This window comes from Phyllobates terribilis, unplaced genomic scaffold (assembly GCF_046119375.1).
Source record: "Phyllobates terribilis strain yellow unplaced genomic scaffold, ASM4611937v1 Scaffold_1__5_contigs__length_1240528914, whole genome shotgun sequence".
NCBI classification, from domain to species: Eukaryota; Metazoa; Chordata; class Amphibia; order Anura; family Dendrobatidae; genus Phyllobates; species Phyllobates terribilis.
In genome coordinates this window covers 403,796,583-403,810,991 of record NW_027362761.1, presented here as the reverse complement: position 1 = coordinate 403,810,991, position 14,409 = coordinate 403,796,583, and positions in this window count along the sequence as shown.

Sequence of the window (14,409 nt, the reverse complement as noted above, 5' to 3'; positions counted from 1 at the left end):
CATGCGCAGTACATGACCAAAGTATCTTCTGCATCTGCAGCACTGACAGTCTGTATAGCACAGGGATGGTTCTCCATCCCTATGCTATACAGGCGAGCAGAATAAAAAAAAGTGAAAGTCCCATAGTGGGACAAAGTATAAAAGTATAAAAAGTGTCAGAAAGTGAAAAAAAAAAAATTGTAAAAATATTAAAAAAAATATATATAAAAAAATAATCCACCAAAAATAAAAATATAATGTACCCACCAATAAATATTATTATGAAAAAAACAAAAAAAAAACAATAAAGTACACATATTTGGTATCGCTGCTTCTGGAACGACCTGACCTATAAAATTGTCCCACTAGTTAGCCCCTTCAGTAAACACGGTAAAAAAAATAAATAAAAAACGAAGCAAAAAACAATGCTTTATCATCATACCGCCAAACAAAAAATGGAATAACACACGATCAAAAAGACGAATATAAATAAAAATGGTACCACTGAAAACGTCATCCCATCCCACAAAAAACAAGCCATGATACAGCTCCATCAGCCAAAAAATAAAAAAGTTATAGCTCTCAGAATAAAGTGATGCAAAAAAATATTTTTTTCTATAAAATAGCTATTATTGTGTAAAAGCGCCAAAACATAGAAAAACGATATAAATGTTGTACCGCTGTAAACGTACTGACCCGGAGAATAAAGCTACCTTATCAATTTTACCACACGCGGAACAGCATAAAAAAATAAAAAAAGAAACAATTCCTGAATTGTTGTTTTTTGTTTATTCTGCCTCCCAAAAATTGGAATAGAAAGCGATCAAAAAATGTCACGTGTCTGAAAATGGCAATAAAGTGCCAATAAAAACGTCAACTCATCCCGCAAAAAACAAGCAGTCACAAAACATGGAATAATTATAGCTCTCAAAATATGGCGATGTAAAAACTAGATTTTACAAAAAAATGCATATTTTAGTGTGTGACAGCTGTCAATCATAAAACCCAATATGATTCTGGTATCATGACTCGAAGAATAAAGTCGTCGAATCTCTTATACCGCACGAGGAATGGCGTAAAAAATAAACTTTCGGGTTAGGGTTAGAGTTGTGCTAGGGTTAGGGTTAGGGTTGGGGTTAGGGTTATATTTGGGCAAGGGTTGGGCTAGGGTTAGGGTTAGGGTTAGGGTTGGGCTAGGCTTAGGATTGGGCTAGGATTATGCTAGGGTTAGGGTTGGGGTTAGCGTTAGGGTTGGGGTTAGGGTTGGGCTAGGGTTAGGGTTGGGCTAGGGTTGGGATAGGGTTGTGCTAGGGTTAGGGTTGGTGTCACTTGAGGGGGGTTTCTACTGTTTAGGCACATCAGGGTCTCTCCAAACGTAACATGGCATGCGCTAATTATTCAAGGAAATTTTACATTCAAAAAGTCAAATGGCACTCCTTCCCTTCCAAACCCTGCCGTGCGCCCAAACAGTGCTTTTTCCCCACATATGGGGTACTGCATGCTCAGGAGAAATTGCACAGCAAACTGCATGGAGCAATTTCTCCGGTTACCCTTAGGAAAATGCAAAATTGGGGGCTGAAATACATTTTTGTGGGAAAAATGTGAAAATTTTATTTTTACTGCTCAATGTTATAAACTTCTGTGAAGCATCTGGGAGTTCAAGGTGCTCACCACACATATAGATAAGTTCCCTGAGGGATCTATTTTCCAAGATGGTGTCACTTGTGTGGGGTTTCCACTGTTTAGGCACATCAGGGGCTCCCCAAACGCAACATGGCATCCACTAATTATTCAAGCAAATTTTACATTCAAAAAGTCAAATGGCACTCCTTCCCTTCCAAACCCTGCCGTGCGCCCAAACAGTGCTTTTTCCCCACATATGGGGTACTGTGTAGCATCGGCGTCTCTGCCCCGTTCTAGGCAGAGACGCCGTCCCTCTCACCTCCCCGCTCCTGGCGCGGCGTCCTCCAGCGCTGCTCTCCCCGCTGCTTCCGGCACGCGCTCCTTCCCCGGCAGTGTGCTTAGGGCGCGCGCGCTCCCCCTCTCTTAAAGGGACCGCGCGCGCCGTCCTAAGGAGTCCCCAGCCAATTGCCGGAGGACCTCCCATATAAAAGGCACCTCCTCCAAAATGGAGGTGCCCGAGCAATGTTGTAGCACTGTTCACTACTCTGCTTCAGCCCTCAGGTCCCGTTGCCAGTTACCTGCCAGATACCTGCCAGATTCCTGCCAGTCTGCTGTCTAATTCCTGCCTGATATCCTGCTACCTGCCTGCTAGCCTGAGGTCCGACGGTCTGCCTTACAACTCTTGTTAGTCTGTCTATGGACCAGCTTGCCCGCTCACCTGGGAGCGCACATCTGCTACCTGCCTTCTAGCCTACCTGGAGGCTCTGCTGTCACGTGCTGTGACCACCTGCCTGTCCAGTGACTCCTGCCCGCTCACCTGGGAGCGCTCATCTGCTGCCTGTCTGCTAGCCTACCTGGAGGCTCTGCCGTCACGTGCTGTGACCACCCGCCTGTCCAGAGACTTCTGCCCGCTCACCTGGGAGCGCTCATCTGCCGCCTGTCTGTTGGTCTTCCTGGAGGCTCCGCCGTCACATGCTGTGACCACCCGTTTATCCAGAGACTCTCGCCTGCTCACCTGGGAGCTCACGTCTACCATCAGCCGCCACAGGTCGTACCAACCCTTTACCCAGAGACTGCCCCGGTCACTTGCCGTGACCATCTGCCCGTTCACCCAGAGACTGCCCCGGTCACTTGCCGTGACCATCTGCCCGTTCACCCAGAGACTGCCCCGGTCACTTGCCGTGACCATCTGCCCGTTCATCCAGAGACTGCCCCGGTCACTTGCCGTGACCTCCTGCCCGTTCTTCTAGAGACTGTCCCGGTCACCTGCTGTGACTGCCTGCCTGGTCGCCACCCGCTCCCTTACAAGGACCGCCCCCTTGTATAGTAGCTCAGAGGTTCCGCCTCCCAGACCCGTTACATACTGCATGCTCAGGGGAAATTGCACAACAAATTTTAGGGTCCATTTTTTTCCTGTTACCCCTGTGAAAATAAAAAAATTGTGTCTAAAATAACATTTTTGTGCAAAAAGTTAAATGCTAATTTTTTTCTTCTACATTCCAAAAATTCATGTGAATGTGGTTTTGAGCACCTTGAGGGGTGCAGTTTTTATAATGGTGTCACTTTTGGGTATTTTCTGTCATAAAGGTTCCTCAAAGTGACTTCAAATGTGATGTGGTCCCTAAAAAAATAGTTTTGCAAATTTTGCTGGTAAAATTTTAGCCCTTATAGCTCCCTAATAAAAAAAATGGTTCCAAAATTGTGCTGATGTAAAGTAAACATGTGGTAAATCTTATTTATTAACTATTTTGTGTGACATACAGTACAGACCAAAAGTTTGGACACACCTCATTTAAAGATTTTTCCGTATTTTCATGACTATGAAAATTGTACATTCACTCTGAAGGCATCAAAACTATGAATTAACACATGTGGAATTATATACTTACAAAAAAGTGTGAAACAACTGAAAATATGTCTTATATTCTAGGTTCAAAGTAGCCACCTTTTGCTTTGATGACTGCTTTGCACACTCTTGGCATTCTCTTGATGAGCTTCAAGAGGTAGTCACCAGAAATGGTTTTCACTTCACAGGTGTGCCCTGTCAGGTTTAAAAAGTGGGATTTCTTGCCTTATAAATGGGGTTGAGACCATCAGTTGTGTTGTGCAGAAGTCTGGTGGATACACAGCTGATAGTGCTACTGAATAGACTGTTAGAATTTGTATTAAGGCAAGAAAAAAGCAGCTAAGTAAAGAAAAACGAGTGGCCATCATTACTTTAAGAAATGAAGGTCAGTCAGTCCGAAAAATTGGGAAAACTTTGAAAGTGTCCCCAAGTGCAGTTGCAAAAACCATCAAGCGCTACAAAGAAACTGGCTCACATGAGGACCGCCCCTGGAAAGGAAGACCAAGGGTCACCTCTGCTTCTGAGGATAAGTTTATCTGAGTCACCAGCCTCAGAAATCGCAGGTTAACAGCAGCTCAGATTAGAGACCAGGTCAATGCCACACAGAGTTCTGGCAACAGACACATCTCTACAACAACTGCTAAGAGGAGACTTTGTGCAGCAGGCCTTCATGGTAAAATAGCTGCTAGGAAACCACTGCTAAGGACAGGCAAAAAGCAGAAGAGACTTGTTTGGGCTAAAGAACACAAGGAATGGACATTAGACAAGTGTAAATCTGTGCTTTGGTCTGATGAGTCCAAATTTGAGATCTTTGGTTCCAACCACTGTGTCTTTGTGCGACGCAGAAAAGGTGAACGGATGGACTCTACATGCCTGGTTCCCATCGTGAAGCATGGAGGAGGAGGTGTGATGGTGTGGGGGTGCTTTGCTTTTGACACTGTTGGGGATTTATTCAAAATTGAAGGCATACTGAACCAGCATGGCTATCACAGCATCTTGCAGCGGCATGCTATTCCATCCGGTTTGCGTTTAGTTGGACCATCATTTATTTTTCCACAGGACAATGACCCCAAGCACACCTCCAGGCTGTGTAAGGGCAATTTGACCAAGAAGGAGAGTGATGGGGTGCTACGCCAGATGACCTGGCCTCCACAGTCACCAGACCTGAACCCAATTGAGATGGTTTGTGGTGAGCTGGACCGCAGAGTGAAGGCAAAAGGGCCAACAAGTGCTAAGCATCTCTGGGAACTCCTTCAAGATTGTTGGAAGACCATTTCTGGTGACTACCTCTTGAAGCTCATCAAGAGAATGCCAAGAGTGTGCAAAGCAGTCATCAAAGCAAAAGGTGGCTACTTTGAAGAACCTAGAATATAGGACATATTTTCAGTGGTTTCACACTTTTTTGTTAAGTATATAATTCCACATGTGTTAATTCATAGTTTTGATGCCTTCAGTGTGAATGTACAATTTTCATAGTCATGAAAATACAGAAAAATCTTTAAATGAGAAGGTGTGTCCAAACTTTTCGTCTGTACTGTATCTCTCTGATTTAAGGGCATAAAAATTCAAATTTTGAAAATTGCTAAATTTTCAAAATTTTTGCCAAATTTCCATTTTTTTTCACAATTAAACGCAAGTGATATCGAAGAAATTTTACCACAATCATGAAGTACAATATGTCACGAAAAAACAATCTCAGAATCAGGGGGATCTGTTGATTCGTTCCAGAGAAATTACCTCATAAAGTGACAGTGGTCAGAATTGTAGAAATTGGCCTGGTAATTAACGTGCAAACCACCTTGGGTTGAAAAGGGATTAAAAATCATACAATATGATTTTCTGTTTTTTATTTTTAGATTATGTCTCTCACAGTTGAGGTGTACCTTTGATATCAAAATTACAGACTTCTCCATTCTTTGTAGGTGGGAAAACTTGCAAAATTGGCAAAATAGTCAAATGCTTACAGTGCATTGTGAAAGTATTTGGCATTCTTGAACTTTTCTACCTTTTGCCACATTTCTTGCTTCAAACATAAAGATATAAAATTCAAATTTTTTTGGGAAGAATCCACAACAAGTGGGAAACAATCGTGAAGTAGAACGAAATTTATTGGATATTTTAAACTTTTTTAACAAATTAAAAACTGAAAAGTGGGGCGTGCACAATGATTCTGCCCTTTTACTTTCAGTGCAGCAAACTCACTCCAGAAGTTCAGTGAGGATCTTTGAATGATCCAATGTCCTAAATGACTGGTAATGATAAATAGAATCCACCTATGTGTAATCAAGTCTCCATATAAATGCACCTGCTCTATGATAGTCTCAGGGTTCTTTTTCAAGTGCAGAGAGCATCATGAAAACCAAGTAACGCACGAGGCAGGTCCGAGATACTGTTGTGGCAAAGTTTAAAGCCGGATTTGGATACAAAAAGATTTCCCAAGTTTTAAACATCTCAAGGAGCACTGTGCAAGCGATCATATTGAAATGGAAGGAGTATCAGACAACTGCAAATCTACCAAGTCCCGGCCGTCTGTCTAAACTTTCATCTCGAACAAGGAGAAGACTGATCAGAGATGCAGCCAAAAGGCCCATGATCACTCTGGATGAACTGCAGAGATCTACAGCTGAGGTGGGAGAGTCTGTCCATAGGACAACAATCAGTCGTACACTGCACAAATCTGGCCTTTATAGAAGAGTGGCAAGAAGAAAGCCATTTCTCAAAGATATCCATAAAAAGTCTCATTTGAAGATTACCACAAGCCACCTGCCACCTGAGAGGCACACCAAACATGTGGAATAAGGTGCTCTGGTCAGATGAAACCAAAATCAAACTTTTTGGCCACAATGCAAAACGATATGTTTGGTGTAAAAGCAACACAGCTCATCACCCTTAAAACACCATCCCCACTGTCAAACATGGTGGTGGCAGCATCATGGTTTTGGCCTGATTTTCTTCAGCAGGGACAGGGAAGATGGTTAAAATTGATGGGAAGATGCACAGAGCCAAATACAGGACCATTCTGGAAGAAAACCTGTTGGAGTCTGCAAAAGACCTGAGACTGGGACGGAGATTTATCTTCCAACAAGACAATGATACCAAACATAAAGCAAAATCTACAATGGAATGGTTCAAAAATAAATGTATCCAGGTGTTAGAATGGCCAAGTCAAAGTCCAGAACTGAATCCAATCGAGAATCTGTTGAAAGAGCTGAAAACTGCTGTTCACAAACGCCTTCCATCCAACCTCAATGAGCTCGAACTGTTTTTCAAGGAAGAATGGGCAAGAATTTCAGCCTCTCGATGTGCAAAACTGATAGAGACATACCCCAAGCGACTTACAGCTGTAATCGCAGAAAAAGGTGGCGCTACAATATATTAACTCAAGGAAGCTGAATAATTGTGCATGCCCCACTTTTCAATTTTTAATTTGTTAAAAAAGTTTAAAATATCCAATAAATTTCGTTCCACTTCTCGAGACTGTGTCCCACTTGTTGTGGACTCTTCCCCAAAAAATTAGAATTTTATATCTTTATGTTTGTAGCCAGAAGTTTGGCAAAACGTAGAAAAGTTCAAGGGGGCCAAATACTTTCACAATGCACTGTATTTTCTCCACTGTATATAAATTATGCTATCTCAAGGGCACTTTCATTAATATTTTTATTAATCTTGGGCAAATTCTAAATCTTACTGGTTAGCTGACAAGTCAGTTCCTCTGGACTCCTGTACAGTTTTTGACTACCAAATAGCAAAAGGGACACAATCAACCAGAGATGAGTCCCAATGCATCACTCCAGACATTTTTTTTTTATTTTACAGCTGGAGTGGGGCAACTTATCTAAGTTTCCTGACCCTAGTTTTATACTTACCAGCCGCTGTCTTCAGCTCCCAGTATCATGCCACTATCTTGTGACCCCATCTTCTGACTGACTGGAAGTCATAAGTAACGGTCACAAGCGCTCAATGTATGTCTATTAGAGCCTTGTTCTGACTCTCTTAGACTTACATTGAGTTGTGACTTCCAGCTTGCCCAGAAAACACTGGAGAGTTCCGGCAGGTCACTACTTGACCAAGACTGAACGGTATGGTGCAGATAAAAGATGAAAATGGCGGCTGGTAAGTATAAGATTAGGTGCCTAGAGTTTAAATTAGTAGCACCACATCAGCCCTGCAAATAAAAGATACTGAAGTGGTGATTTTAGTCCCAAATAGTGGCTGTACAGGTATCTTTATGGCATCTACAGTTACACCCATGAATATACATATATAGCGCATATATCTTATAAGGAAAAGCTGCCATATTTGTCAAAACCTCATTATTTGCACTGTTTAGGCTTATTTACATGTATTGATATTATTTTTTTCCATTGACTTCTAGAGTATTGTTAAAAGCAACATAATCTGACAGCAAAGTGTGAATACAACCATAGGTTTTGTTTTGCTGATGGGATCTTTTTATTAGCTAATGCTGAGACACAGATATTGAAAAGAGGGTTGTTGCTTTGTAATAATAACCCATTCTGAATACCACCAATATGCCGGGTATTAACTCCTTCGGTTTATCTTTAATTAGGTCTGTACATAATGCAAATGATGAGAGTTAAAAATTGTATTATTAAATATAGGGTAGTAATAAGTAATGCTTGTGGACAAAAAGACTACATTAAACCTTGTAATTAAAATATTTTGGGGGGAGGAGGATGAGTGAGAATGAAATACAGTTTTCTTTTTTCTGTTTGATGGTTGAGCGGCTTCTCTTGTAAAAAGACTCGGAAAATAAAGCATCTAATGGAGAAATACTTAGTCAGGGTTTTCCATTATTTCTAAGTAGTCCTTTATGAGAGACTAGGTACTTCACAGACAAGGCTGTGAAAAGTTTTCTAACGTGTCTAAAACAGAATGTATTACTTAGGTTCTTTTAAAAATACAGTATGTCCAAGTAATAAGGTATCTCATTTAAACAAAGTAGGTAGAGACATAAACAATACATTATTATTGCCTAGTGGTAAAAATGAAGAATTAACAGTGTATAACATATTTACAGCCTAAAAAAATTCCAATTTGCATACATTTTTTGATTAAGTTAATTAAATGGATTTTCCAAGAATATAATATTGATGACCTGTTCTCGGGAACATCGCTGCAAGCTGTTTCCTATTCACTTCTATGGAGAAAAAGCTAGCAGCACTGTTGAGATCCACAACACAGTGTAGTAGTTCAGCCACTTCAGATGTCTCCTTTGTCCTTCAATGAGTGGTGTGTTATCAGTCAGACCCCTGCCTATTTGATATTATTGACTACCCCTTTAAACTACTAGAAGTTTGCCTTTTTGAAATTGAGGTGTACCCAGCAATCAGCTCAGTCCCATTAGTTCTAAATGCAGTAAATTAATGTAATACTAGTACCTACTAAATCTAATATATCACAAATGAATGGCTGACCATGTAATACATGGATGGGTTGGATCCACCAGGATAATAGTTGATATTTGTTAGCTGCTCTTTACTCTGGCTCATAAAAGAGTTTCCATATCATAACATCAATTTGCCTGAAAGGTGTTGTCTGGTCTAAAACTACAAGTCTGCAATCACTCTATGTGACTGTAGACTTGTGAATCATCACATTACGCGCACTGCGCGCTGTGGGGATTCTCTGGTGCCGGCGGTCATGTGACTGCAAGCATGTGCTATGCATACTCCCGGCCACATTCCAACTAGACTGTTTCCGGCCAAGCTCAATACACTTGCATTGAGCGAGGTCATGTCTATCTACTTGGAGTGTAACGGGAGTATGCATATCACAATGTGAGGATTAACAAATCTGCAGTCACATAAAGTGATTATAGACTTATAGTTTTAGACAGGACAACCCCTTTAATAAATGAGATTGGGTGAAGTATGAAACCATTGAATATTATTAATAGTTCCAGTAGCGGTGTTTATTGGAATGGCTTAAAGGTTATGAAAGCCGTTTTGTTCATATTTAGCTTTACGATGGTGGTAGAGAAGACAGTAATGACTGTTTGACACTCAAAAACTCTGACTAGCAGGCAAATACTGTAAGTTCTGAGCAAGTAAGGTAAATTTGGATATCTTCGGCATAAAAGTAGCATTGAAATCTGAAAGAGTTTATGAGCTGTACTAGGAACTAATTTTTAATTTGACTGCATAAAACAGGAAAGCCTTATACGTTGTAAAAATTAGGTATTTCCCTTTGCTAAAATCCCAGAAAAAATGCTCACTTAGACTTTCTACAAGGAACTTAAAGTTTTTCTTTTACATATCGTCCACATATTTTGTATATACTTGAACATCTATACACATAAACATGTCAGTTGTAGAGGCAGTTGTGAATTCCTCTGGGAGATTTAGTATTTATTTCAGTTTTCCCAAATGAGGTTCAGTTTGATTTGGTGTTTACATGGTATGGTCCACATATGGTACTGTCAGTGGGGGTACAAGCCATGTTCTATGTCATAATTAGTTCCTTAATTCATCATTACAGTGCAAGTGTTCAGGTGGCTCCACGGGCAGCGATCCAATTTCTGCAGTTTAAAGACAGAACATTACAGAATCCAATGTGAATTTCCAAACATTTGAAGCAAAAGTCAATTTGACAGTTTAGATTAGCGACTTGAGTTCAGATTTCATTTTCTAAATGTAGACTGACACTGGACGCTATGGCCAACAAGGGCACCTTCTTTCATTCTTTCAGAGACAATGTTGATACATGAGGTTAATGCCTTTACTTGTAATATGTGAGGAATATCTCAAACACTTACCACTTAGGTTTGTCAGTTAAAAGGCCTTTGTATGCAGCTCATCATTACCTAGGGAAATATTCTTTTCTACCCCAATGACTGTTTTTACGGTTTAACCCTACATTGATAGTCTTCTGGGGCTCTCTAACCATTGTGAAACTAAAACTTTCTACCTGCCATAACAGCCACAGGTTTGAGAACATTGGACTACATAAACATAAGTGAGATTGGGTTGGTTGGAGCTCATCTTGTGTTTCCTATGCCATGGGAACCCAATGGGACGTACCAGACCTTTATAAGGATGGCTCCTTCTCCTCTCTTCTCACCACACTGCATCTCCCCGCGGTCTCTATTCCATGTGCACGCCAGGTATGTTAGCCTGTGTATATTTACTACGCTATTTCTATAATGTGAATCGCCTATTTTGTACCTAAGTATTTCTACTTACCTGCTACTTGGTTTCTCTGCCATCTGCTATTTATCTGCTATTGGGCCCCTTTTGCTACTCCTCTTGCGACAAGTGTCATGTTCAACTACCATATAATATGGGATTTGTGACTCCTTGTTTTCCTTTTTTCATTAGAAGCTTCATCTATAGCATATGTTATGTCACCTTCACCCCTTAAGTATAAATTTCACCCTTCCCTCTTGCCAATCATTAGACAATATTTATTCTTCATATACAGCATGAACCTGTTTCAAGGAGTCTCTTTATGTACATACATGTGCAAATGTTGCCCTTACCCTTTTTCCCTTTTCCCTTTTCTTCCCCTTCTCCTCCTTTGTTTGTACATATCATTAATAATAGATATATTATTGTTTATGTTTAGTCCAGGCCCTGAGAAAGACCATGTTTGGTCGAAACGTTGGCCTGTTCTTCATTCACGGGGAATGGTGGTAATTTAAACCAATTAAAAATTAATTTTTGCATCAATATTGGAGTGCCGAAGTTTTTTTGGATATAACCCAATGGGCAGTGTTATTTTTACTTTCAAAACTACAGAAAGCTTGAAAAAACTCTGATAGGTACCATTAGAACTCAATTAATCAATTTATTCTGCCCTGTGATGGATCTATCAAACAAACTTTCTGTTATTATAAATTACTGTCATGATGCAGGATGAACACAGCTTTACCCCTATTCTTCTAAAACCATGCTCTTGTTATGTAGGCATCTTAACTTATTCAACTGCATTGTACTGTACTGTTATGACCTATAAAAAAACATGTGGCTTGGCTACCTTAAATATATGTAAATATATATTTCGGGTAGAATTTCAGATATAAAAAGTGCTGACAATTTTGCAGAATTTTGTGAGCGGGGATGCAGTAATGCCCTGTTCCACCCAGCTCCTCTCCAGCTCTGCCCATTTTTGCAGTGTCAAAAGTTGGAAAATCTTGTGACTTTTCAAAGCATTTTATATCATTTTTCTGATGTAAAAGCTTTGCTGAATCAACTCCCTTGTTCTTTTATATTTTTCACTCACACAAACTCTCTGCTTAGTTTGAAGTAATACACAAAAACATTTGTCCTCAATGTCATAGCTGCCAAATGTATTGATTCTTAATTTATATAGTAAAAATTAATGACTAAAACATTTTAGCAAGTCACTAAAATTAAAGACTCCAATGACTTTTATTATTTGGCACTAAATGAATTTGTAACATTTTAGACATTATTCTTAGCACTTGATATTGACCACATTTAATTAAATATTTTTGGAGGAAGGTCATAGTTCAAAGATCTAGCAATTTATTTTACAAGTCACTTCTGCTGTTAAAATATTTAAATAAATACTCAGTAACTAATCTTCTTCAATAGCAGTGAGTCAATAGCAGTGATTCTGTCACTTTTAAAATGATAACACACATTATTATCACTAACAACTTATTTATATACTCGTAAACCCTTGAAAGGGTTTTCAAGGAATAGAAAAAAATAAATACAATTGTCTTCTTTAGGGAGGATATCACTATACAAATAAAATGGTCACCATCTTATTGCACTGCCAAAAATCCGTTCTAGAACATTAGGGCTGCTGCCTGTGAGCATGTAGAAAGCTCCACTGCTGTGACCTGGAGATATATTTACCGAGTATAGTCATTCAGAAAGACAGGGTAGTCTGCATTGTGAGCAGAAGCTTCATACCTCAACACCCTTGGTATCTCCAGAATTAGATCAGAAAGACATGGCAGATTGCATTTCGAGCAGCTTTTTCTCACCTCACCACACCTGGTATCTCCATTATTAGATAAGAAATGCATGTTGCACATCACGTGCATACATGATGAAGGCGAGGGAGCGCCCAGCCACCACTTCACACTAAGCGACTTTGTGAATAAGACCCTGGCTAGGGTCGAAACATTATTGTTCAGTCGCATTTTCCCTGCACCTTTGTTGATATCTGTGCTTAAGTCGCACTCACTATTTGTGAAATAAACTATCACTATGAAATTGAAATAAGAGTGTGTGGTGAATTACTCTCTACTGGTACCGTGGATAACCCACGCTTCACCACACCTTGCTCCTTTTATGGTGTGCACGCCAATTCTTCTCTACATACTAATGAGAAATGACACAGGGAAGAAGTATTGAACCGACGAAGGAGAGGTGAAAAAAGCCATGGAAAGTCATTACACCAGCTGAAATCTATCGGTAATTATAAAGCAATCCTGCCACTTAATAAAAAATATCAGCTGGGTCAACTGATGGCCTAGAAAAAGGTGTCTCATTATCAACGTGTCACAGAAGAAACATCTCATGATGGGTAAAACAAGTAAGCTGTCTCAACACTTTCACAACCTTATTGTTGCAAAACATACTGATGGCATTGGTTGCAGAAGAATTTCTAGACTACTGAAGGTTCCTTTGAGCACTGTTGGGGCCATAATCCAGAAGTGAAAAGAACATCATTTCAACATAAACTGGCCACGGCCAGATGCTCCCCACAAGATTTCAGACAGAGGAGTGAAAATAATTATCAGAACAGTTGTTCAAGAGCCAAGGACCACATGTGGAGAGCAACAGAAAGACCTGAAATCAGCAGGTACAATTGTTTCAAAGAAAACTATAAGCAATGCACTCAACTTCCATGAGCACACTACATGCTCTTAGACTCTTAGACTCAGTATACTGAGTCTAAGAGCATGTAGTGTGATCGAAACGCGTCCAGTGGTCTTTTATACTTCTTTTTTCCCCTCACACCTCCCTATTGTGGTCGTACCTGAGTCCCTGCTTTTAGTGGATTAAATAAAGCATGAACATTTTATATCGTGGAAGCTGGATTTTTCTTACTTATCGCCAACAAAGGCTTTTGTACAAAATATTAAATAAGTTTCAGTAAGCGTGTTCAATACTTTTTCCCTGTGTCATTTTTCATTATTACACATAACTTAATTTATGGATATCTATGGTTTGTTTTCTCTGTCTGTGTGGATTGGATGGGTTATTACCGACGTTGAATTTCATGTCAATAGCACATTTAGAAATATATTTACTTTGAAAATTGGTGACATATTCAATAATTATTTCACCCACTGTGTCGGAAAGACAGGGTGGACAGCAGTCTAAGCAGCCTCTTCTTACCTCAGCACTCCTAATTTCTCCAGTATTATACCAGAAAGACAGGGTGGACAGGAATATGAGCAGCCTCTTTTCACCTCAACAATCTTGGTATCTCCAGAATCAGATCAGAATATCTAATGTAAGCACATCTTCCTATACATGAAAATAGGCGGACGGTGAAGATTCTCCTGCACATGCTCACAAGCAACTGTCCAAATAATTCTGCCATTGTAACAAGACAATTTTAATTCTTTAGTGGTTACCTCACAAGGCAAAATGTTTGAGATTTTGTAGTTAAAAGTATTTAGGAATTTAATTCAAATGACATTAGATGACATCTAACGATGCAGATACTTTTAATTTTTGAGTTGTAACTTTTCCTCCCCTTTATCAAATAGCCATCACTTTTTATTTTTATATTACGGTAATGCAAATGTTTTAGGGATTGTTTTTTGCAGTACAAGTTGTAGTTTTAAATAACACTGGCAAAAATATTCCTAGTGCAGTGAAATGATGAAAAAAAATGCAATTCTGCCATTGTTTTTTGGGTTTAATTCAAGGTGTTAATTGCACATTATTCTCTAGGTCAGTACAATTACGGTAGTACTAAACATGTATAGGTTTTTTTTACTATTTTAT